Consider the following 25113-nt stretch of genomic DNA (forward strand, 5'->3'; position numbering starts at 1 on the left):
AGGGAAGTGGTGGATTTCTCCATTGCTTGGTGTCTTCAAATCAAGACTGGATGCCTTTCTCGAAGATGTGCTTTAGTCAAACACGCAGGTTATTAGGCTCAGTACAGAGGTAACTGGATGAAATTTAATGGCCTGTGATATACAGGGGATCAGACTTGATGATCTAATGATCCCTTCTGGCCTTAAACTATGACTCTATATATCTGTTTCTCCTTCTCATACAGAAATAAGCTATATCAGGATAAGCATATTTATATGGTACAACTGCACCCACACTAGGGGCTGTACCATTCTCACTATATCCCTATGGTTAATGCAGTACAACATGTGTGTTTAGTACAAGGCCACAATTGCAGTCCCGGAGTTTTCTTAGTTCATGGATTATGGATACAAGTACCGGTACTCGATACAAAACTCTCCATAGAAAGAGTCTGAGTTCAGAATTTTCAAAAAGCCACACATGCCCAACTGGCCATATGGGTGCTCTAACAGGGCCACCACCTATTTGGGTGCTAAAGGAACATTTAGAAGAGGTGTTGGGTCACACCCAAATCGCCTGTGAAAACAAAGCACGTGGGAGATGTGGGGCTAGAGTACAGTAAAGGAGTTGGGTTCTCAAAGGACATTCAAGAGCTAAAAGCTGCCATATGCTAAGCTAGATGTAGCTGACTTAGTCCTGTCATAAGCATGGTTAGGCCAGGAGATGTACATTGATACCAGCTGCTTTTTACTTGCTCTGTTCAGCACACATCTGGAAAACCCACTCCAGAATGGTTTTTAAAAATAGGGGGGAGAAATTGTGCATAGCTCTGTGGACTCAACCATCCAGCAGTAGCGAGCTGTAGCTAAGAGGCATGGAAGCCAAGACAGGGCCGGAGAGCTGCATTGCACACACAGAGGGAGAGGCATTGAGGTTACTGCAGTTCACCCTGGAGGCTACACCCACACTGACTGGAGCACTATCTTAGGGCACTATATTATGAGGAAACCATTGGAAAGGCTGGTCCTGGCTCAGAGATGGAGGAGAGGCCCTTACCTTCCAAGCACGTTTGATGAGCCAAGGAGGATCTTCTCTGTGAAGCATAGGTCATCCAAAGGGCAGCTTCAACCTAGAAGACACCATGCACCTCTGATGAGTAAGGAGTTCAAAGGGAGCAAGAGAAGGTAACACAAAGGAACCATACCCTCTTGGTCCCCATCAAAGTCACTAACTGCCCTGGTGCAGAGAGCCACGGTGGATACCACTGGCATTGGGCAATCTGTTACTTCCTATTACCCGGAGGATGTCCTCAGTGCCATGGTGGAATGAGCCTCCTGATGGAAATATTCTCTTCATAAGCCTTTTTAGCAATCAGGTTTGATTTGGTGACCTCTCTCCGCAAGGAAAAGGGCTAGGAACTTAGGTTGAAATCCTGGTCCCATTAAACTCAGCAGTAGAACTTCCACTGACTTCAACAGGGCCTCGGGGCAGGTCTCGCAAACCCCTGGAAAGTTCCCAGTTACAAAGTCAGTAACTTTTGAAGCGAGACATTAATCATCAAAATTCTGGCTTGTGCACGAGATCTCAGCTAGGAAAGTTTCATTTCTCTCCTACTTTCTGTCCTTTTGCTACAAAGTGCGGAGAGAACAAGATTTTTGAACCTTGGAGACCACTGTATCTGATAACACCTTGTCCACTCCATGTAAAAAAAAAAATCAAGTTAATAACAGAAACTCAGTTACAAACTTCACAATGAGATAAAGGCCATTATTCCATCATGTGTGTTCCCTCTTCATAACAAACCTTTATGAAGGCAGAATCTATGCAACAAGAACAGAAATTTGCTTCTGGTTTTGATCAACATCAATAGCTGTCTCTGAAAATAAATTCTAACCTTGACATTACTTAGTTCAATATTTTTCTCTCAGATCAATAATTCTCAATGTTGCCCCCAAACCAGAGGTCAATATCAGTTTAATCTTCACTTCTGTTGTTTGCCTGCTTTGACATCAGAGGTCAACGAGTGCTGCTGTTAGTCACCTCTGACTTTTTGCTTTTAATTTGTCAATCTTCATTTGAAGTCTTAATCTTCACCTTCCAGGATCGATAACTAGTGTTGTTAGTCACTCATGTCATCAAACACCTTTGTAACCAACTGGGACTGTGATATGAAATAAATAGAAAATAAGTGCTACTACAAGTTATGCCATTTCTACCACCACTCGACAATGGCTTTGATCTCAACATGAAATAATGTCAAAAATCCATGGCACTATTAATAAAAACAGTCTTTCAGCAATTAACCTATACACTGACTTCTGTTTCGGTCAACAACCAGTGTCATTGTCCCCTGGGAACAAAATTGGTATTAATCTGATTCAGCTTGGTTACTATATACCTTTTTGGGTCAATAAATCCTGATGGACAGGAAATATTCATTTTAACACACATACTTGGTACCACCAAGCCACCTTAATGTCCTGATCTGGCATGATGCCAGAGGTACCTGACTTCCATTTGAATTCATATAGGTCCAAATTCAGTAACACATTTATGCACATGTTTATCTTTAAGCATGTAATTACTTAAGTCCACACATATTTAGCAACAGACTTTGGCTACAATTTTAGGATTTGGGCTCCGAACTCCCTTAGATGCCTTTGTGCTTAAGTTCTTTGACTTAAACATGAGTTGTGCCATATTTGCTATAGCAAAGAGGTTGAAACCAGCATGGGCTGTGCTGCAGGTTCTCATTTTAGCAACTTTGGTTCAGTCATAATGAATTTACAAACTAATCAAATGATCCAGAGTCCTGTGGCACCCCAGAGATGCACAGTTGAGACACCAACTTTCTTTTCATCTCTTTCTCTGACTAATAAAGACATCATTTTTTTCAGGGACATTACAGCTGCCTGCTGTAGAAATCACAGGGACATCACAGAGGTTTTATGATTTGAGGCTAAAAATAAAGCTGGAGATTTTTTGAAGAAACAAAGAACCTTCTTCGTTAGCGATGGGGCAAACCTCAAAACATCCAGACTTCAGGGTGAGCTTGGATAAGCATCCAGAAACTTAGTTGCTTATTCCCCAAACTCCTGGAGCCTGCAAAATTAGTTGAAAACTTGCCAAAGAGGCTGTTGTGTAGGATTTTCAATCCCAGCCAGAAATACTAGACCCTTTCTCGTTGCATTTTGACACTTTGGCTCCTGGTCAATGCCTGGCCATGTCAATTACTAATTATTGTTTGTACTGTGGTAGCATCTAGACCCCACAATCACAAGTTAGGGCCCATTGTGGTAAATACTGTCTACCCATAACAAAAAGACGGTCCCTTTCCTAAAGAGCTTACAATCTAATAAGAGCACAGACAAGTGGATGCAACAAAGAGATGAGGGGCAAGCACAAGGTAACAATGTGACAGTTATGATTAAGGCTAAGATTTTATCACAGATATTGTGAGTAAAAGTCACAGACAGGTCATGGGCAATAAAGAAAAATTAATGGAAGCCAGTGACCTGTCCCTGACCTTTACTAAAAATATCCATGATAAAATGGGAAGGGGTTGGGCAGATGCTGGGTGGCTGGGAGCTCCAGGCCCCCCTGCAGTGGCAGGGAGCTGCTGGGTCCCCCTGCATGCCACTGTACGGGGTGCTGTGGGCGTCTCCCGTGCCATCGCTGGTTACAGGGTGCTGTGGGGTACCCCCACCTCTCTGTCCATGGTGGCTGCGAGCTTGAGGGCACCACTGCCTTAGGCATCGGGAGTACCTCACAGCTCCCTGCCACTGTGAGGGGCTACGGGACCCTGCAGCTCCCAGCCACCAGGACTGAAGTCATGGAGATCTTTGGAAGTCGGATTCTGTGACTAAATCGTAGCCTTAGTTATGATTGGTTTAATAAGTAACAGTCACATTGGGGGACACAACTCAGGCATGCTGAGGTTAGCCCTAAACAATTCAGAACCCCAGACAAAGGTTCCATTTGAGTTTGTTTCTAAAACTGATTGACAGCTGCACGGTTGGGGTAAAGTTCTCTTTAGAATTTTTTATTTATTTATATTTTTAAAGTAATGGGAGGTGCCAATCTGAACATTCTAGATTCCTCCCACAAATCCTTACAAACTGTTAATAAATAAAAAAAAACAAAAACTACCATATAAGGCTACTAAATAACCAGACAAGACAACGATCAATCAAGTGCCTCACTTTCCCTATATGTGGCCCTTAACAACATTTGCTTCTTCAGTAGCCTTCCTAGGGTCCTAACCCGGGTATTTCAGATCCCAGCTTAAATCCAAATCACTTCAATGAACTGGGGAGTTCTTATTGAAGCTTTGTCTAGTTCTTATCATCATCCTTCTGCCGAAGAGTAGCCGACATTGGGGCCCTGAAGGTTGGATTCCTTTTGAAGGTGAAGTCAGTGACATGGCGGTTAGTGTAACGTGTTTTATTTAAATTACACACTATACACCAGTCCTTAAACAGAGGTGGTCACAAACAGCATGCAGGGAAACCCCTTTTTCTGCATTTGCAGCCCAAACACCAGGGAACAGCTATGCCCCAAGAACTGACTCTAGTTAAAGAGATGAATGCTGAGAGCAAACTCTCTTGCTGTTTGCCACTGCTCCCACAAAAAGTCCTGGATCATCAAACCAAATGACAGTACAGCATATCTCAAAGCCTGTACTCTGTTTACATGCTAAGAAAAAGAACTTGTGAGAGGATGTGCAGCAGTGCTACCTGGGAACCCTGCCATAACATTATTGGCTCCAAACATCCAGCCAGCCATCACTCATTTTCTTTAAATGTCCCTTGCCGGACAAAAAGTCAATGCCATAAGAAGGCCGGGGCTTGATTCTCATTAGCACTAAGTCCCCTTTAGCATTGCTATGACATTAAAGGTGGATGTGAATGATACACTGCCCAAGCAATGGAAAGGGGACAATGAAAATGAGCATTAGCCCCCCCCCCCCAGTTTTCAAAGATGGAAGTCTTAACAGAATAGCCTCATCCCAATTCTGTAAGCTTATATCTGTAGTTCAGCACCTAGCTTCCCAGGCTGCAACATTGTCTGTAGCGGCCCATATTTGAGAACTGGGTCCTTCAGCAGAATGACTTTTAAACAGAATGTGTGTATCAGGCACTTGTACTGCTCAGATACTGACACACACATTCTATTTGGACAACACATACCGACAGGCAGGTTTTGAGTGATACGAAGGCGGGAGATCAGCGGGAAAAAAGGGTGACATCAATTTAAGACAGACAGGTGGAGGTTTTCATTCATTAAAAAAGGACATTTATTTTGTACAAAACAGGCCATTCAGTAAATTTGTTGTCATTTTCAGACAATAATGCTCCTGATGAAAGAGCATTCCTGATAATGAATGGCATCTGAAGCGAGGACAGAATAGTGGCAGGTACTTATTAAGCCTTGTTTGGATGATAGCTGCAGCAAAGCTGCTATTGGTTAACAAGCAGTTACCAGAAAAAAATTAAATGAGCTGAAAAATTCTAACGAAAAGTTCAAACGTTCAGCTGATTTTATTTTTGTTAGTGTAGACAAAGGAAATCTCAGGGCTAGATCTGTAGCACAGGCGCAGAGGGTTGTGTGTATAAGTGCATGGTGAAGCGCAATCAGCAGGGATGAGTGCAAAGGGGATCCTACCTTGATGGGGCCATTCACCTGTGTGCTCAACCTAAGTCCCACTCCAGCTCTATTGGGAGAACTGAAGTTGTGCATAAGATTTGTGTTGACCCCTTGGGTACATCTACACTGCAAAAAACACCAAACGCCTGCAGATGCGTGTCTTAGAGCCCAGGTCTGCAGATGGGCGGCTCACACCATGGTACTAAAAATAGCAGTGTAGATATATAGCTCAGGCTCTGAAACCAGGCATGGGGAGGGGGGCTCAGAGCCTGAGTGGAAACATCTACACTGCTGTTTTTAGAGCTGTAGCGCAAGCCCCAATCTGTAGACCCAGGTTCACTGCTGCAGGTGTTTGTTTGCAATGTAGACATACCCTCGGTGAGCAGGCAAACTTCACCCTAACGGGAACACTGGTGCAGTCACCAACTCACAGCTGCCTAATAGCATTACTAACACCCCATAGGGAAATGTGATGAGGAATGTACTGAACTCTGTGTCTCCTCATAACCAGGGCCGGCTCCAGGCACCAGCCTACCAAGCTTGTGCTTGTGGCGGCACCTGGAGGGGGGGGCGGCGTGGTGCGGTGCTCCAGCTCCGGCCGCCGGGGAGAGCGGGGCCACGGCCGGGGCTCTCCGCCCTCCCCCCGGCGCTCTGGCTGCCAGGGAGAGCAGAGACCCGGTCGGGCACTCCACCCTCCCACCGGCGCTCTGGCTGCCGGGGAGAGTGGAGCCCCGGCTGGGGCTTGCCGCCCTGCCCCCGGTGCTCTGGCCGCCGGGGAGAGCAGAGCCCCGGCCGGGGCACTCCACCCTCCTCCCTGGGGTCCGGCCGTGCTCCGGCCGCTCTCCCCCCGGCGCCCTCCCCTCGGCCGCCGGGGAGAGCAGAGCCCTGGCCGGGGCTCACCGCCCTCCCCCTGGGGCTCCGGCCGCCCTCCCCCCGGCCGCCCTCCCCTGCCGCGCTGGGGGTGCGGCGGCCGGAGGCTTTTTTGCCTGGGGCAGCAAAAAAGCCAGAGCCGGCCCTGCTCATAACCACCATTTTTCCACTCCTGACATGCCCCCACTCACCCCCTTTTATTCTTTTTTGTAATCCTGCATGCTTGCAAGTAAGCGACCAGGGGATCTGAGAGTGGAGCTGAGCAAATAATTGATTTTTCAGTTCAGTGGCAAAACAAAACAAAACAAAAAGGCAGAAAATATTCAGTTTGTTTCCAGCTGAAACTGAGGTTCTTTTGGTTTCTCATCAGCACCAATGACAACGTTGCGTCGGGTCGGTTCAAAATTATATTTTCAACATCTTTCATTTCAAAAATGTCCTTCTGATATGACATTTTCAAAAAAGGTTCATTCTGATTTTTTTCAAAATAAAATGTTTTGACTTTTTTTTTTTTTCCATTTTTGGGGGGCTGAAACTATTCATCAGATTCCACCTGAATTCACACACCATTTCAGTGCCTCCCCAAAAATGTTTTTTCCTGGGAATTTATTATTCATCGAAAAGTTTTTCTCCAGCTCCACTAGAGATGCTTGCACCGTGCAGAGGGCTTCACCTAGTGCAGACCCTGTGTAAGGTATACAGCAGTGAAGAATCAGTCCCCCACATTCACTGGGAGGCAACAGGGATTCTCAACCTTTTTCTTTCTGAGGCTCCCGCACATGCTATAAAAACTCCACGGCCCGCCTGTGCCACAACTGTTGTTCTGCATATAAAAGCCAGGACCAACGGGTGTAGCAAGTAGAACAACTGCCCAGGGCCCCATGCCACAGGGGGTCCTGTGAAGCTAAGTTGCTCAAGCTTCAGCTTCAGCCCTGGGTGGCAGGGCTCAGGGCCCAGGGCTTCAGCCCCATGACTTTCTGCCCTGGGCCCCAGCAAGTCTAATGCCGGCCCTGCTTGGCAGACCCCCTGAAACCTGCTCGCAGCCCCCCAGGGGGCCCCGGACTCCTGGTTGAGAGCCACTGGCCTAGCACACAACGCAAGGACTTCCTGGAGTACTGACGAATGTTAGTCACATTGTTTAAAGCACCACTGCAAGGCATCCACTACTGTGGTGATAAGTGTGATATAAGAACTTATATAGACTAGAACAGAATGCCTTAAAGTCAAAGGGTAAAAAATTCACCCCATTCAAGGGCTAGCACGGACAGATAGGCATCACTCAAGTGCCACTGAAACCCTCAAAACAGGACTTCAATCATTCACGGACCTTGCACTGTCCCTCTGCATGGAGGTGAATTGTACACTAATCTTAAATCCCACTAGTACTGTACTAAATGAGAAAAGACCTACATGGCAATCACTCAAGACTTTGACAATATTTATAAGCCACCACGGAGATGTCTTATTACTCTATTGTAATGCAGACAAGAGGAAGAACTCCTGTACTGTATGTTTATCATCAGAGAGTCTTCCCTTTGATGCTGTACCCATCAGTCTTTGTGTGGTCTCTTTCAATACAACCAAAGTCTGTTCAACCAAGCACACACCCGATTGTTAAATCCACTGAGGGGTGATGGGAAAATCTGGTGAAGACGCTGTGCGGTTTTAGCAACTGAGCTGATGGCACAAAAGTTTAATAAAAAGATGTTTCAGTGCTTCAGGGAAAAGTAAATCAATTAATGGCCTCTTGGATTTTATAGCTTCTCATAATGTAAATGTTCTGTAGCAAAGCCAGTAAAACCTTGTGTTATTAACCATCCTGAGTATCCAAGCCTCATTTTTAAGACTGTGCCTTTTAGCTATTGGGACAATCCTATAAATACGCAATTTAAGCAAAAAACTCATAAAATGTACCAGGGAAAAAATTCACAGTAAAAAGAAGAAACATAAAGAGAGACATTAGATTCCCACCATTGATCACAGCCATCTGAGAAGATTGCCATCTGATTCCTCAATGCTCGGAGATGGCTGTATTTTCTTTATTTTGTTTGTTCAATTTTTTCCCTCCTTGTAGCAGAGACGAGGGAAATCATTCAAACAGAAATCACAGAACTAGTAATAACCAAAGAGCTATTTATTCTTATTTCATAATCAAGGAACACACTATAGTCCTCTTTCCTGATCACAACTGCTGATGTGATGTACTCTGCCAATCTTAATCATTTAGGGGTAGATTGTGACTCGGATTACATCCCTGCACAGGAGAGTAAGAACTCCCCCTACATCTCTCTGTAGGCTGCTTGGACCTCGGGCCCTGTCCATGACATGGAAATAACATGGACACCTCCACACACTAAGGTATCAGTACTTCACAGCTGAGCCAACATCGGCATAGAGTATCACAATGTTGCTTCTGATCTGGGCCAGCAGCAAATTATTGTTCCCTTCCTCCAAGCAAAGAGGAAGCAGAGAGGGAATTTTGCAACACAGAGGTGTCTGTTGGGCACATGACTCCCCAGGACAGGTCCTGTGGTGGTGGAGCTAATGCACTGCCACTTTCCACAGGGCTGTGCCTAAAGGCAAAGTCTAGCCCTTAATTACCCTTAACTCAAAATATCTTGTCACCTGAGAAAATAACCTATCTACACTACAAACACTACAGGGGGACAGCTACACTGCTGTAATGCTATAGCAGAGGCACTTGCTACAGGAACAGAAGGGGTTTTCCATTGCTGTAGTAAATCCCCCACCCCCTCAAGAGGTAGTAGCTGGGACGACTGAAGAATTCTTCTGTTGACCTAGCTGTGTCTACTCCAGGGCTTAGGTCAGTATAAGTACATCTTCCAGGGGAATGAGATGTTTTGTTGTTGGTTGTTTTCCTCAACCTACAATCCCCTCTCCTCCTTCCCTCCTCCCCTCTCCCCACCCAAAAAAAGTTGTCCTGCTTTGTTTTTTGCCTTGGAAATACGAAGAATGTCAAGCCCAATTTATTCTTTCCTTGCAGGTTATCTTTCACACCGCTGACTACCACAGATAACTCCCACACTAGAAAATGGGAGCCCGTGTTAGATGGATTCTAATTATTTCCTTTTGCTATCATAACATTGATGAAGATCGGGTTAAGCCTTTTGGTTTTCACATAGTTCTCCACCTGGTATCCTCCTAGTAGCACCTTGAGACTCCTGATCGGAATCATTTTCTGCTTTATTGCTTGCCATTGTTTTTCTATCCGTGTAATAGAAGCAGAGTTACGGAAGCCTTGTAAGTTTCTGTTCTGGTACATTCTGAAAAACTCACGCCATTTCCCATACAAGTGGCTTGAACCCCTTGGAAGGGAAACCTGAAAATGGTTATTTTTGTAGTCTTGGTTTTGTTGCCAAAATCTGTTGTCCATGATAGCAGCAAATAGAGATCATTAGCTATTGAATCAGACTTTGGTTTAACTCCAGCTTGTAAACTCAGATGTTTGGTTGAACAGAATCCTTAGTGGATAGTACACGGAAATATTTACTAGTCTGCTTTGAGCCACAGGTAGCAATCAAACCAGAATCCAAAACTGAAATACAGATGAGAAGCCACTGTGATGAATCCAATTAGTCTTTAAAGCCAGGAGATATACCTGTATTCAAATATTGACTAAGTCTCAAAGAGTTCAGTACAGTTCCATTCTAGTTTTTATACCATGGCCTTTAACATAGTAAGAGAACATCTTCCAAGACTGCATTAAATAACAACTGAGATCTGCTAAGTTTGTGTTTGTTTGTTCGTATTTTTACTTCCTGTGGAATCTCACTTCTGTGGCATCTCTGCGTTTGTTTTTCTCTTTTCCCCCAAGAACTCTTAAAAACAAAATGTTAATGAACGCATTTCAATAATGTCAACTCTGACTTTTTTTAGATGACACACACCACCCCAAACAAATTAACAGGTTGTGCCTCCCTCGCTTCTGATGAATGTTACCTTACTTCAGGAACAGCCTTACAGAAGTCAATGGGAATAAGGAAATAAGCATCTGGTCCTTGGGGAATAAACCCCACAAAATCACAAACAGTCTAAGTCTCATCAAAAATGTCATTCACCTTAAAAAGGCTATTCCATCATAGCAGCTCCTAAAGGTCACATGCTATTAGAAAACATAACCTTTTATTATGGGTTTCTCTTCAGTACCACTGAAATATACAAGTACACTTTCTATACCATTCAAAATGCATAGGCTACCAAAGAGAGGATTGAAAACAAAGGACTATAATATGGATACTACAATGCACTGATAGGTGAACCTCAAGGGATTTGTTTAATATAAACACAAAAAAATGTGGTAGCTTACCCAACCACATCCCAGTCTCTTGAATACCCTTCATTTTCCCCACCACCACCAGGTCTACCTCACAACCGTCTCCTTTCCCCAACTCCATCTATTCCACTGAGCCCCACAAAGTTTCTTTTATCCACCCTCCCTGCCCCCACACAATTCTCTCCAATTACCCTTCCTTTTCCTCCTCTTCTCCCACAGCTACCATGCCATGTGAAGCTCAGACTCTGACTTTGGTGATACACATGTTCCTGACTTTCAGTTCTAGTGCTTCCTCTACTAGAATCAGGACCAGCTGCTCTAGTTGCCTCAACCAGATGTGCCCCAGAATGCACTTCTTTCCTGCTGACCCTAAGCAAACTCCAGAACGAATATGATTTGAGAACACCTGGCCCAGTGGACTGTTAGAACTGCGAAGCCCCCACCCTTCCTAAAGATGCATTTTAGCAAAGGGGCCTGTTGTTTTTTGAAGAAAACTGAGGAGATACTTATGCAAACTTTATTAAACTAGTGAATTCTTGGGGCCAAGTGGTTTGAGATTTCGGCAGAACTTCAGGCATATTTTGTTCCCTCCACTTCAAGGCCTGTTGCCCAGCTGTAATTCAGTAATACACTGATTGTCTTCCAACAACTGCACAGCAGGGGTCCCCAAGAATTAAAGTGAATACTCATCATGTTTCAGTGCATTGCTCCTTTTAGCAGCTGACAAACTTAGCCGCTGGTTTATATAACAGGCCAGGAAGCCCCTACAGTTAAAAGGTGTATTTCATCAGCTTTAGTAATTAGCATGCATTACCCGCAGCACCAGAACTTGTTTGTTTTTTCTCGTCAGCAAATAGATATATTTGTTAAAAGGGCAAACCTGTGTGATAGAAAAGCTAATAGACACCCAAACACCAGCTTTTAGCAATTAGGAAGATATTACTGGCATCAACAAGATTATCGTCATTTCATCCTCTGCAGCGGCTAATGGTTATTACAATGCTCTCCAGGAAAGACAGCTAATCACCAGCATTCGAGTCCAGCAGGCTCTGATGTAAATTACAAGTTGTCCACTGGTACATTCAGATGGTTTCTCTTTTGGTTCTAAACTCCCTGTTTATCTCACAATGGTCCATCATCATTATGGGTATTGTCAGTACTGCCTCTAAGCCCCTGGTTAAGGTTGGAGCCTGCCTGGATTCATGCAACTGTGAGCACGTGGGCACTAAGGCCTGATCTACACTGGGGAGGTGGGGAGGGAAGGAATTGATCTAAGTTACACAACTTCAGCTACGTTATTCACGTAGTAAGTTGTAAGTCGACGGCTGACGCTCTCCCGTCGACTCTGCCTGCGCCTCTCGCCCTGGTGGAATACCTGAGTTAACAGAAGAGCGCTCAGCGGTCAATTTATCGCGTTTAGACTAGACGCGATAGATCGACCACCACTGGATCGATCGCTGCCTGTCGATCCAGCGGGTAATGTAGACAAGCCCTAAGAGAAGCATGACCTGCTTATCTTTGGAAGAAAAGCCCATCTCCCCCCTGGTTCCCATCAGCTACACTTCCTTGTGCAAACTGTTACTGCTCAGTATCTTCCTTCCCACAATGCCTCACTCCTAAGGCTAGCTGTTACCCTTAGCTTTCCTTTTACTATCTGCTTTGTTTGTTGGGATGGGGAGCCCCAGGGCTCTCACCATCAGTTCATCCTCATTCCATCTCACCCACGGCACAGAGCAAACCATGGGGCAAAGGCTCACCCCTAAGGGTATGTCTACACTACAGTGTAAGCCCAAGGTTTGAACTCAAGCCTCCTTCCATCTACACACAAATCGCACTGACCGAGGGTCCCAGGACCCGACAGGAGTAGAGGGTCCGAGCTTAAGTCAAGCCAGGACCCAGGGTTCAAGGCCTATTGCTTTGCAGTGCAGATGCAGCCCCACTGGACTTATGCTCTGGGAATCCACCAAAAGTATCCCACAATCCACAGGCCTACTTCCTTTGTCCTCTGGACAGTCAAGTTTGGTGGACAATCAAGTTCTTCCATATTGTACCACAAACAAAAGGGCTAGTGCAGCCACATTTTGGGGGGCGCTAGGAAGTCTGAAATATGGGTGGTTGGACTCAGGCCCGCATAAAGCAGTGTAGATGCTGGAGTCCCAGGTTAGGACCCAGGTACAACAATTCCTAACCTGGGGTTACAAACGAGTGTAGATGCTCAAGCCCTAGGTTAACTTAGAAATGAGGTACTCATAATAATGACAAACTAATCAGCCAAATATCAATTTCTTTACAGATCTACAGCCCCCTATATTATCAGAACGCATGGCTAGTGGGCCAGTTTGCCTCTCTTCTCCCTGATACAGGTGTGTCATCCATTTTATTGGACCCTAGTGAATTATCTTGCAGACAATGTCAAAACTGAATTTAGACAAACTAGACTAGACTCTTCTACGGTCTAGTGAGCATTTATGTTGCTCAAGCACCAAAAGACCACAAGAGGTGTTTTAAATGCTGCAAAAATTGATTGTCAGTGGCATTTTCCCAAGTAAATAGTTTAAATGGAGCTGCACAGAGATTTGTATAGTTTTAAACTTTCTTCCTGTGACTAAGAGACAGGTTTAAATTTACCTGGAAGACAGAAGCTGTGAAGCTCCCCAAAGACACATCAAGAAGTGCTAAGACTTTCTGCTCCAGGAAAATAAAACCACCACAAAACCAGAGTATTATGACTGGAGTGACTCATCTAAAAAGGAAATGCCTGCTACCCGACATATACATTTATCTTTGTAATTATTTGGTATAATCTGTTACCAAGATTAAGATGGGTCTGGATGAGTCAGTCGTATTGTACGGTGCGCCAGTCAACTAGGTTTGGGGAAAGCTGTCCACTGGTTAGGGCATTAGCCTAGGGCTTGTGAGACCTGGGTTCAAGCCCTTTCTCTGCCACAGATTCTCTGTGTAACCTGGGGCAAATCACTTACCTTCTCCGTGCCTCACATTCAACCTGAGGATAATAGCATTGCCCTACCCCACAGGAGTGTCAGGAGGATAACTATGTGAAAGCCTGGGAGGTGCTGTGATGCTCCAGTAATGGGAACCACATAAGTACGTTGGGTAGATGGATAGGATATCTCTTCTATTGAGAAGTCTGTAAACTAGAAGTATTGGGCCAAACTCTGTTGGTGTAAGTTTGATGCAGCTCCAATTTACACCCATGTAGAATGTGACCCCATTAGAGTTGCTAAGTTTAGCTGGACGTATTCCTGGAGATTTCATCACATGACATTAATTTTTTTTAAAAGATTAATCTTTGATTCCTGGAGACTCCAGGACAACCCTGGAGGGTTGGCAGCCCCAGACCCCGTTCAGTTAGTCTCCATCTGATGCTTTTCGCAAACTGTACATTTATCAGTAAAGTAAAGGGACTGGAACTTGCTGTGGAGGGGGACTCTGTTCCCTAGGAAGATCTGGTTGTCACCTATAGGACCTACTATGTCTCTCTGTTATCCACAGTAATATGAAGACCAGGGCCGATGCAACCACTAGGCGAACTAGGTGGCCGCCTAGGGCGCCTAGTGGTTGAGGGCACCTAAAAGCCCGCTCAGGTGAGGAGGTGGAGTGGAGGTGAGCTGGGATGGGGGGGCGCGCAGAGGGACGCCCGCAGTAACGGGAGGGGCGCACAGGGGAACCGCTCCCCGCCCCAGTTCACCTCCACTCTGCCTCCTCTGCTGAGCACACAGCCCCTGCTCTAATTCTACTCCAATCGGTGCTGCAAGCCTGGGAGGGGCGGAGAATTAGAGCGGCGCTGGCATGCTCAGCGGAGGAGGCAGAACGGAGGTGAGCTGGGGTGGGCTCCCCAGGCGGGGTTAGCTTCCGCGGGGGGGGCGCCCCAGGGGGGGGGAGGCGGCCCCGGGGGGGGGGGGGGAGAGACAGGGTTAGCTGGGTGGGGAGGGGTGGCACAAGCTGGAAGTTTCGCCTAGGGCGCAAAACTTCCTTGCACCGGCCCTGATGAAGACTATAAAATGGACCCACTCAATGGGTGAGATTGACCCCCCAGTGCAGTGAGTCAGTCCTAGGCTAACACATCACCTCAGTCTTCAGCACAGAGCTTTTGTGGGACAGAAAAGATACACAGGTCTTGTGCTGGGCTTCCGCACAAGGGGTCAGTCTCACCCTACATGAGGGCAGCTTGTACCTTGGGCTACGTATAAATCTCAGCCCCAATTCAGGAAAGCATTTAAGCATGTGCTGAAATCTATCCCCAATACACAAAACACTGAGAGCACGCTCAGCTTTAAGCATGTGCTTAAGCCCCATTGATTTGAAGGAGAGTTTAAAACTAAGCATGTGCCTAGAGGCTTTCCTGAATCAGGGACCTCTGGGTGAAATGTAAACAGATCACATGCTTCCCCCCGCCGCCCTCTTTTTAATGGGAGTTATGGATGACACAGACCTGGACACTGGGAATCACCTCCACGTACATTTCACAACTCCCTTCAGGAACTGAGTCCGTCTCCCTCCACATCAAACATTCATGGTGTTTATAACAAACGTTGCCTGCTTTGTACTGCTGAAACAACAGCCAAACTCCCTCAGGGAAGTAACAGAGATGTGGGTCACAGGTTTTTATACAACAAGTTGCAATTTATTTAACTTTTCTGAATTTCAGCATTAGGCCTTTTATCAAGGAAGCCCATTTGCTTTTTAAAAAATCTGTAATCAATAATTCCTAATTAAAATCATAGGTCAGATAACTAGTCGCCTTTAAGATTTTGGTTTTATGCCCAGGAGAGTTCTGGCTTACTGACGACGTGAGAGTATTTACTGACTAGATCAATACCCTGCCTGATAACTTTTTTTTTCTCCTGAGGTTACAGGCACTTGGCTGGAAAGAATCAGAAGAGTTTGAAATGATGGATTTTTCTGAAAGTTGCAGAAATACCTGAAGAAACTCCTGCCTGGGGTACTTGGGGCACACAGAAGTGTGACGGGTTCGGTCACAGAGATCCCCTTGGGACTGTCACCTGATGTGCTGAAACTACTTCTGAGCCCGTTTTCCCTGTCAGCTTGGGACTCCAGAACCCTGTCTTGTTGAGCCAGACACTCTACGAGTCTGAAATGTGCCCCCAAAGCTGCAAAGTTTAACTAAAACTGCTCAGCAGGTTTCCTATCTCCAGCACCCAGACACCCAGCTCCCAATGGGATTCAAACCCCAAATAAATTTATTTTACTCTGTATAAAGCTTCTACAGGGTAAACTCAGAAATTGTCTACCCTCTATAACACTGATGGAGAGATATGCACAGCTGTTTGCTCCCCCAGGTATTAATTACTTACTCTGGGTTAATTAATAAACAGAAGTGATTTTATTAAGTATAAAAAATAGGGTTTAAGTGGTTTCAAGTAAGAACAGACAGAAAAAAGTAAGTCACCAAGCAAAATAAAACAAAACACACAAGTCTAAGCCTAATACATTAAGAAACTGATTACAGATAAAATCTCACTGTCAGAAATGTTCCAATAAGCTTCTTTCACAGACTGGACTCCTTCCTAATCTGGGCCAAATCCTTTCCCCTGGTACAGTTCTTGTTGGTTCCAGGTCAGGTAGTAACTAGGGGATTTCTCATGACTGGCAGCCCCCTTTGTTCTGTTCCACCCTCTTTTATATCTTTGGCACAAGGCGGGTGGGCAAAATACAGCCCAAGGGGATCTGGCCCACCTAACATTTCTGTCCAGCCCATCAGGCTCTTTGGCTGCCCCATCATGATCTCTGGGCCGCTAAAGTCCCATGGCATAGCGGGGCACTCAAGCAGGCTGCCTGCCTGCTGTGGCCCCACGCTGCTCCTGGAAGCGGCTGGCTGCTGCTGGCACATCTTTGCACACCTCCTCCATTAATATAGTAGAAATGTGCAGCCCGTGATGATGTACCAAAATTAGTGGAGTGGCCCCCCTGCAAAATTATTGCCCACTCCTGGTGTACGCTATGCAGTTGGTCATGGCTTTCTATGTGGCTGTTCAGGAGCATAAGGGGAGTAAATCAGTCAACCCACTATCCCCTTCCTCAGCCTCTCCACACCCTGGGACTGGGTGCACACGGCTGAATAGGGTAGTGTGTACTGCTACTTCCCCATCTCCTAAAGCAACTGGACAGTGTGTCAGATGGCAGTGGGTGTAGCCTTGGCTTCCCACGTGCCCCTGTGTGCCAGCCAGTGCATCTGAGCCAGCAGAGGGGGAATAGGAAACTGCTACTGGTAAGGGGTGGTAGCAAATTACTGCAACTCTGGAGCAAGAAGGGGAAGGAATTGCACCTCTCAGGCCACACTGTAGGTAGCAGAATGGCTAGTGAGAACCAGAGAAACCAGGAATTACTGGAAATCTTCAGAGGAATGTTTGTTCTCCAGAAATATTCTGTCCTATTTCTAGAACAAGGAGGTTCAGAGAAGGACAGAAAAAATATCCAAATCTCTAGATGCTTCTCTGAACCAAACCTGCAAAAAACTGGCTCTCACCCAGCAAAGAGCTTAACTTAAACCTAACTTACGCCTGTTTAACTTAAACATGGGAGTAGTTCCATTCACTTCCATATGACTCCATATTTATGTGCTTAATAAGCACGTGCATCAATTCTTTGCTGGATCCGGTTCTCCAGTAACTAATTCCAGCATGCTTTGTAACAGAAAGTCAACTGCCCTTACTGGGCGACCTCCTTCCACTCTCCTTACAATGTATAGGGTCAGTGAAATCCCCATTCTCGGGAGTGACTGCTGGGCAATAAATCTCCACTTGCTAAAGATTTCTACACACCACTGCGCTCCTTCATTTTAGGATCAAGTTCAATAATGAATGCATCTGATTTCTGCACCACATCTTTTTCCCAGGGTATCTGCCTGCCTCCTTGCTCAGAAGCCAGGCATACATATTTATTACTGGGATAGAACATTAATTAGGGAATTTTTCATCTGAATTGAGCTTTCATGCTGCTGCCTGACATTGTGCACAAATATACTGTAGAATGAAACACGTCTGCTTAAAAAAAAGTCTCTTTCTTCAATATGAATTTAGAATCTATAAGCTGATCGTAATGATCATTTTTATCATTCTAGTTCTTCAGTCCTTTTCCCATAGGTTGACTCTCAAGTCATTGATGCTGCATCCCAGAAAGAACATTTCAGTTCATTCCCATACGGCATCTCAGCTGCATATTTGTAGCCACTTGTACATAAATTACAGGGGGAAAACTTACAGAAGTGTAAAATATTTTAAGTAAAACTTAAAACCTTTGACTTTTAAGCTTGCTCATGACAAACACCCTAGCTACGTTAAAAACTGGAGCACATCCGCAGAGAACAGGCTTCTAGGCTTCATAATAATTTAAAGAGACAAAGATGCCACAAATGAAATGAACACTCTTCTGAATCTCATTAGATCTCAGCATTCACCCTAGCAGTTAATTTAAATCATAATAACCACCATCCTTTTATAGCATCTTTAATGAAACCGCCAGGGGCAATACATGGATTTTATAAATAAAACTGCCTACAGAGATTTCTCATACAATGTGTGTTTTTAAATTGATCCTAAAGGTCTTAAGCAAAAGAGCCTGCATGTCTTCTAAGAGCGAGATTTCCAAAAGAGCCCAGCTCCCGTTTCACCACCTAAATGATGTGGCCAGATTTTCAAAGTTGCTCGGAACCTAGAAGCCTCACTTGTTCTCCCAGAAACACTGCTGGACGGCTGAGTTTGTGTGACAATCTGACCATGCTTCAGTTAAGTGCCTAACCAGGAACTGAGCTTTCTTGGGAATCTGGCCCCAGTTGTGGATGTTGAGCACTTTTGAAAAAAAATAATCTGGCCCTAAAAGCAAAGGTTTGGTCACTGAAAGAGGTGATGGGGACATTTGGAACAACCAACATCCTGCCAGAATGAGATCACCAAGGAGACATGCGAGGGAATTAATAAATAGTGTCGTGCCATAACCTTCAGAATAACAGAACCTTTTTACCCGTGTAGCACCCAACAGGTTCATTTAATTAACAGTAGAAATTGACCCACACATGCTCTGAATTTGAGGGTGGTTTGGAGAACAATAATTTCTCTTTCACAAACTTAAGTAAAAAGAAACAAAATTTCTTTGCAACTTTGCTGGGCACGACTCAAATTGTACGCCCCTCTCCTGACAAGACTGCATTAAAGTCACACTGTGCACACACATCCACACAGTCCGCATTTACAACTCCTTCGTGCGTAGGTGTGGGAGCCTTCCCAGCAGCCATGACGTTTTGCCCAATTAATTAAAAACCAGAAAAACAAAATGGAGCTGGCATCTTAACAGAATGATGGCCTAGCATAAAAATGCTAAACCCCAGCCACCAGTTTCACAGAATAGCCATCTTATACGTATGGACGGGCGTTGCTTTTTGCTGAAGCAATCTGATGACAAGGCAAAGGAAAGCAAAGCAGTCTGCATAACTGGCAAAGAAAATCAAATCCTTGAGAGTCACAAGTCACCCAATGACTGATTCCTCTTCTCATTACATTTCTCTTCTTTCCTCAAACAAGAAAAAAATCAATCACAGAAGAACCCTTTACTGCAAGTTAAAAGTTGCTTGGCATTCTTGTGCCCCAGCTCAAATCCCAAAACTCAACTCCAAGTAATCCCATTAAATGCAACGCGACTACTCATGTACGTCATACTTCACTACTGTGAGTAAGGGGCGGCACAATCTAACCTAAGTGACTAAATAATGTAATAGAGCACCACAAATGTATTCAGCTCATTGCCAAAAGCAAAAGCTAATGCCCAAAGAGCTTATCCAGGGGACAAGCAAGGACATTTGGGCCATAGTCTAAGTGCTTTGGGAGTCTGGATGAAAGGCACTAAAAATATTTATAAAGATACTGGTTCCAATTCCTGTCATTCTGACCCACAGTCTCTCTCTGGAAGAGAAGTTGGCCTTCTTCTCTCTGATATGCATTGTCATCACTGAGCCAGGCCTTTCCGCATGAGAGTATACAGAGGGACACACACACACATACATATACATACAAACACACATACATACACAGAGTTGTGCCCATCAAAGAAAGGGTATTCTCAGAATGAGTTAGCATTTCTGGGTGCTGGAATGTCCCCCATAAACCCTGAGACACACATCAGGAAGAAGGGACACTCAGCTATGTCCTTATCAATTACTCCAGTAAGCACATTCAGCGCCTCTTAATATTTACTGAATATTCATGAAGTCAGTAAATGAATAATTGGGATACATTTACAGTTTATAACTGTTATGGGATAGCAGGGGCACCTTAATAAGATGCTAATGATTCATTTTGACACAACAGTAAGAAGGTGCAGAGGGAATTTAACAGTACAACTTGCTAATGCAAAAATAATTATTCCATTTTCCAACTTCAATATCAGGAAAGACATTGGAATGTTTAAAAGTGAATACACTTCATAGCACATTTTACTGTGTTAGCAATTTATGTAATACAAATATTCAGTATCTGATGGTTTCTCTTTCCAAAATTAAAGGAACTGGGAAGTAGGACACAGGAAATCCACCCCAGTAACTCAGTAATGGCTATATAAGTGTTCTTTCATGTTGCAAGTGTCAACTTTGATATGCTTAATAGATGAGATAGATCAGTCAATTGAAATGTAACAATAGAGAGACCTTTTCGTCATATCATGGCCACCATCTTGGAGACTAAATTAAGCTTTTAAAAGTCATATTATATATAATGACCTTGAAGGAAAGGTATATTCCTACTTAGCAGATGTGCTGTGTGTGTGTATTCTGCGTATAGTTGATCCAAATATTTCAACAAAAACAATCATTTCCAGCCAGCTGTAATTCAGAATCATGCCTGCTTACTTAAGTGCTCTAAGGTCCTAATCCAACTTCCATTGAGTGTCTTTCCATTTATGTGAATGGATTGGGCCCAAGAATGGTTTAGGGAGGTACCAATAGTGGTTCTAGCTTGACGGGCACAGACCAGCATTCTGAAACATGTAAAATGGGTGTAGCAGGGGCTAATCTGGCCTACGCTCCCCCACAGCCTCAAGAAAATTGGGGTTCTGTGCCCCTGAACCCTACACTTTGGAGCTGTGCCCTATATGCACCAGGAAGCAGAGGGACCACATGAATAATATTGCCTTAGCTCATCTTGCTTTAGAAAGTTCTATTGTCAGAGAGAGGTGAACCTGGTTGACATAAGATACACATAGAGAGAGATGCTATACTTCAGGCTTACTTTGTGTGTGACAACTTCCAGGCCATCTCTATATCAGGCTGTTCACATTGTTAAGCTTTGATAGCTTATTAAAGAGTTAGAAATTTCATCTTCCCTAAAGAAGCCAAGTTACATACATTTTTCAATCTTTAAATGAAATGAAAAAGTTCCCTATTCAGCCCTCCCTGTGATGAGCCTCCAGTCAAGATTTTCTTGAAGTACATAAATTCTTAATTTGCTGTAGATAATGCCTACCAGATGATAGGACCACGAGCACAGTGAAAATTAAAGAACAACAGACTTAGAACAGATGTCATTAAGCACTTCTTCATGCAGAGAATCATTAACAGGTTGACTTCAGGCAAGGTTGTTGAGGCAGAAGAATGCCAACTGAGGTCATTCAAAAAGCTATTAGATAGCATCCTTCTGGAGCAGGTCAATTGTAAGAATGTCTATAGAGATGGGTTCAGAGTCTCACTTTGACTCAGTCTCAAAATGCATCGTGTGGTGTAATTAAACATCCTGACACACAATGGAAGCATACATTGCATTGTATCACATCCTCAAAGAAATATCATTTCTTTTCAGGAAGAGGTAGCTCGCCATTCTTGGCTCCCCGTGGGTGGCAATCTTATCAAGCACATCTCTCTTAATATGAAGCACAGTATGAATTTCTTGTGAGGTGGCTGTGGAGATGCAGAATGTGACTTGTGCACTGAATTACTCTAGTTAAAAATGATAAAGCCTAAAACACAGGGTCTTTTTTGTTTCCTCCAACTTCCAGCTTTCCTCCTCTTAATATTGGCAGATCCCATGTGCCAAACAATGCGCTCCATGGTGCTCTCTCTATAATACAGTGATGAATATGCATCAGCTAAACCAAAGTTTTCAGAAGTGGCCACTAATTGTTATGCTCTTTACTTATTTTTGTAATTTTTGCTATCATTCAAAGACAAGATGTTGTGGTTTGTTTGTTTTTTAAATGAGCCTTAAACTAAACTAAAAAGGAAGAAAATGAATTGCAGAAGAGACAGTAATTAACATTTTGACAGTTGGAATATGTGAATAAATACATTTAGGCCCTTTGTTATGTTTTTGATGTTCCTGATACATACTTAATTTTTCAGAGGCTGATCTTTTCTATGACGTTTTTTTCACCTCTCTCAGGAAAATGAGCTTAAAAAGTGAAAGAAATTCCCCAGCGAGAAGTAAATTTGTTACAAGATAGATCAGGTTTCTTAGTCCCACACAGCACCCCACTTTCACCGGTGGTCCCTACCCTTCTATAAGTTATCATTTTACCCCTCCAGCCTTTACAGTAGCACAACACCTGCTACAACACAAAACTTTCACTCTGAACTTTCACTTTTCCATGGGAAAAGGACACATCTTACAGTCTGCAAATGCTCCGATGTCAGAGATACACATATTGACACAGCTGAGGTAGGAGTTAAGGTTGTGATTTCAGTCTAAAATGTAACATGCATCACCTGAATTCTTCAGTACCAGAGCCATCTCCTCTTCTGATGTCACATAGTGAACTGATGTGAATGTATTAGTGCCCTGTGCAGGCATGTCAGACCCGATTAGAAGTAATTATTCTTCCTCCCAAGCTAGTAGAGTTGCCCCTTCAGCATCTTCCATTTAAAACCTTTACATTGGCCTCCTATTAAATTTTGTATTGATTTTAAAGTTCTTACTTACCCATCAGGCATGTAATGGTTGTGGGTCCAGCATACTTGACGGATCTGCTGTCAACGGGTTTTTTCAGTCATTCAGAGGTCAGAATCAGCTGGTTACTTAGTTGCCCTAAGTTTGACATTGGGAGCTATAGCATTCTGTAATTATGCACTTGGATTGTGGAATTTACTTCCTGTTGCTGTTCAAAATGCCCAGTGAAGAACCATTATTCTGCTGAAGTTTTAATAGTCCTTAAATATTATTTTGAATATGACTGATTGTGAAGTGCCTTGTGTATCTTGAAGGGAGGTATTTTGTTGCTGATAGCATGCCAGGAAGGTGTATAGAGCCTGCCGTTTCCAATTTCTGGTAGTGTTTCATATGTGATTGCTTAATAAACTGGGCTGAGATTTTCAAAGCTGCCTAAACAATCTGGAAACCCAATACCTGTTCATTTAAGTAGCAACTGGATATCCAAATTCCCGAGGCACTTCTGACAATCCCGCTGAGTATGTATTCATGAGTTAGAATGGCAATTGTATAAACCAGTGTCTGTGCACCAAATGACAATATTGTTGTCCCCTTTTCTGTCCCATTCTGACATCAATTTTGCACCTCCACTGAGTGGTAGCAGATGTCTGGGGCCTTTCTCTCCCAAAGGCGCATATATACAGAAAACTTGTGTAACCCAGAGCCAGCAGCCACACAGCATGTCTCCCCAGGAGTCAATACTTGCTTGCACACTAAGAAAAAGGACTTGGATGACTATTTGTAAGTGCACTGCCTAGTGACACCTGCTATAACAATAAATATCTATTTCGAATAATAGTAAAGTTGAGATATCTACAACATCTGTCTAGAAGAACAGGAACAATTCATTCCGAAGGGGATAAAACTAGGCCTGATCCAATGACCCTAAAGTTTGGATGCTGCTCCAGATCTTGTCTAGGATGTCCCAATCCTCTCGAGTCTGCAAAACTAGATGTAGCTCTTATGAAAGCAGCCCTCCTTGTGGCATTTGCTGCATCTGAGGTCAGCCAGAAGCGGATTATATTACTATTTTATAATACGATATCCATCACAGCAATTTCCCTGGGCTGCTTCTGCAATTGCACTGTCCCTCGCTGACTCTTCCTCAGGGCAAGATGTACAGTCTCAACCTTGCCCATAATGTGTATTATACTACGTTTTACAGCCTTCAGGGGCAATTTTAGTTTAAACTGTAACTCTTGTTTCTCGGAGGGGAGGAAAGGAAAGGAAAAGCAGGTTGCACAGGTGGACCCTCATCGGCATAACCTGAGCACCTCATCATCATTTAATGGATTTTGTCCTCGCAGCACCCCTGGCAGGTAGAGAAGTATTTTCCCTGTTTTTACAGAGGGGACACTGAGGCACAAGGCAGATTAAGTGACCTGCGCAATGGCACATGGGGAGTCTGTGTCCAAGCCAGGGATTGAGCCCAGGTCTCCCAGCTGAGTGCTCTACCCCACCCACTAGACTATCCTGCCACTGAATTTAATCTCTCAAGGCAATCTCCAAAAGAAAATCTTTGTATTCTCTAAACTGCATTTATTGACCCAGTCATATACAGTGAAACTCTTGCATGAATTCCCAATAAAGCAATAAAACTTATTCAGTGGCAAAGATTATGTTAACACAAAGGTCAGGTAGCTTGGTGGTATGTTGTTCCCTGGAAGAATGGTGAGTTGAGCAAAACTCAAACTTCTGAAAACCAGGAAATGCACAGTTAAGATTTCCCATGCAACTTTAACTCTGCCCTCTTTCAGCAATGCCCCAATACACCCCATTAACATACACACCTTTGCTCTGCCAACCCAAATGTTGCTGAAACGTACAAGCTCTTCACCTCCTCTTACAGCCCATTAACTCTTACCCACAGGATTCCAGGTTACACTACAAAAGGAGAAAAATTAAAAAATACAAGAAGAAAGGCTGCTCATGCCATGTTCCCTGGAAGTTGGCAGTAACTAGTGAAAGTTAATTGGTTACACTCCAGGTGCTGTCAGTATTGGATGTACTGACACTAACTGGTGGAGGCGGTAGTTGGGCCTACTTGGTAAAGGTGTGTTTGTGATATGAAGGCACATGTGAATTACTTGGAGGTGTGTGACAGAGCTGTGATTGTGATATGAGGTTTCGCAGTGTGTGTGTGAGCAAAGGGAGGAGGTGCATGTGTGCCTTCAGGATGCACCATGCATCATTTCTGCGCAGAACTGTGTAGGGTATGTCAGTAGCAGGGAGTTGGGGTGTGGGGGAGGGGTGAGGGCTCTGGCCGGAGGTGCGGGCTCTGGGGTGGGGCTGGGGATGAGGGGTTTGGGGTTCAGGAGGGTGCTCCAGGCTGGGATTGAGGGGTTCTGAGGGGGTCAAGGGGTTTAGGCTACGGACGG

The 25113-nt window shown here is 44.3% G+C and overlaps 1 long non-coding RNA gene across 1 annotated transcript in view; it reads right to left on the minus strand.

Annotated features, from left to right (window-relative positions):
• Positions 1–1035: 1035 nt before the first annotated feature.
• LOC117883273 overlaps positions 1036–25113 on the minus strand; it is a 49284-nt gene continuing 25206 nt past the window's right edge. The window contains exon 2 of the long non-coding RNA XR_004647224.1: positions 1036–1109. This is a non-coding gene — a long non-coding RNA (uncharacterized LOC117883273). The remainder of the gene's footprint in view (positions 1110–25113) is intronic.

Source organism: Trachemys scripta, chromosome 9 (assembly GCF_013100865.1).
Source record: "Trachemys scripta elegans isolate TJP31775 chromosome 9, CAS_Tse_1.0, whole genome shotgun sequence".
Lineage (NCBI taxonomy): Eukaryota > Metazoa > Chordata > Testudines > Emydidae > Trachemys > Trachemys scripta.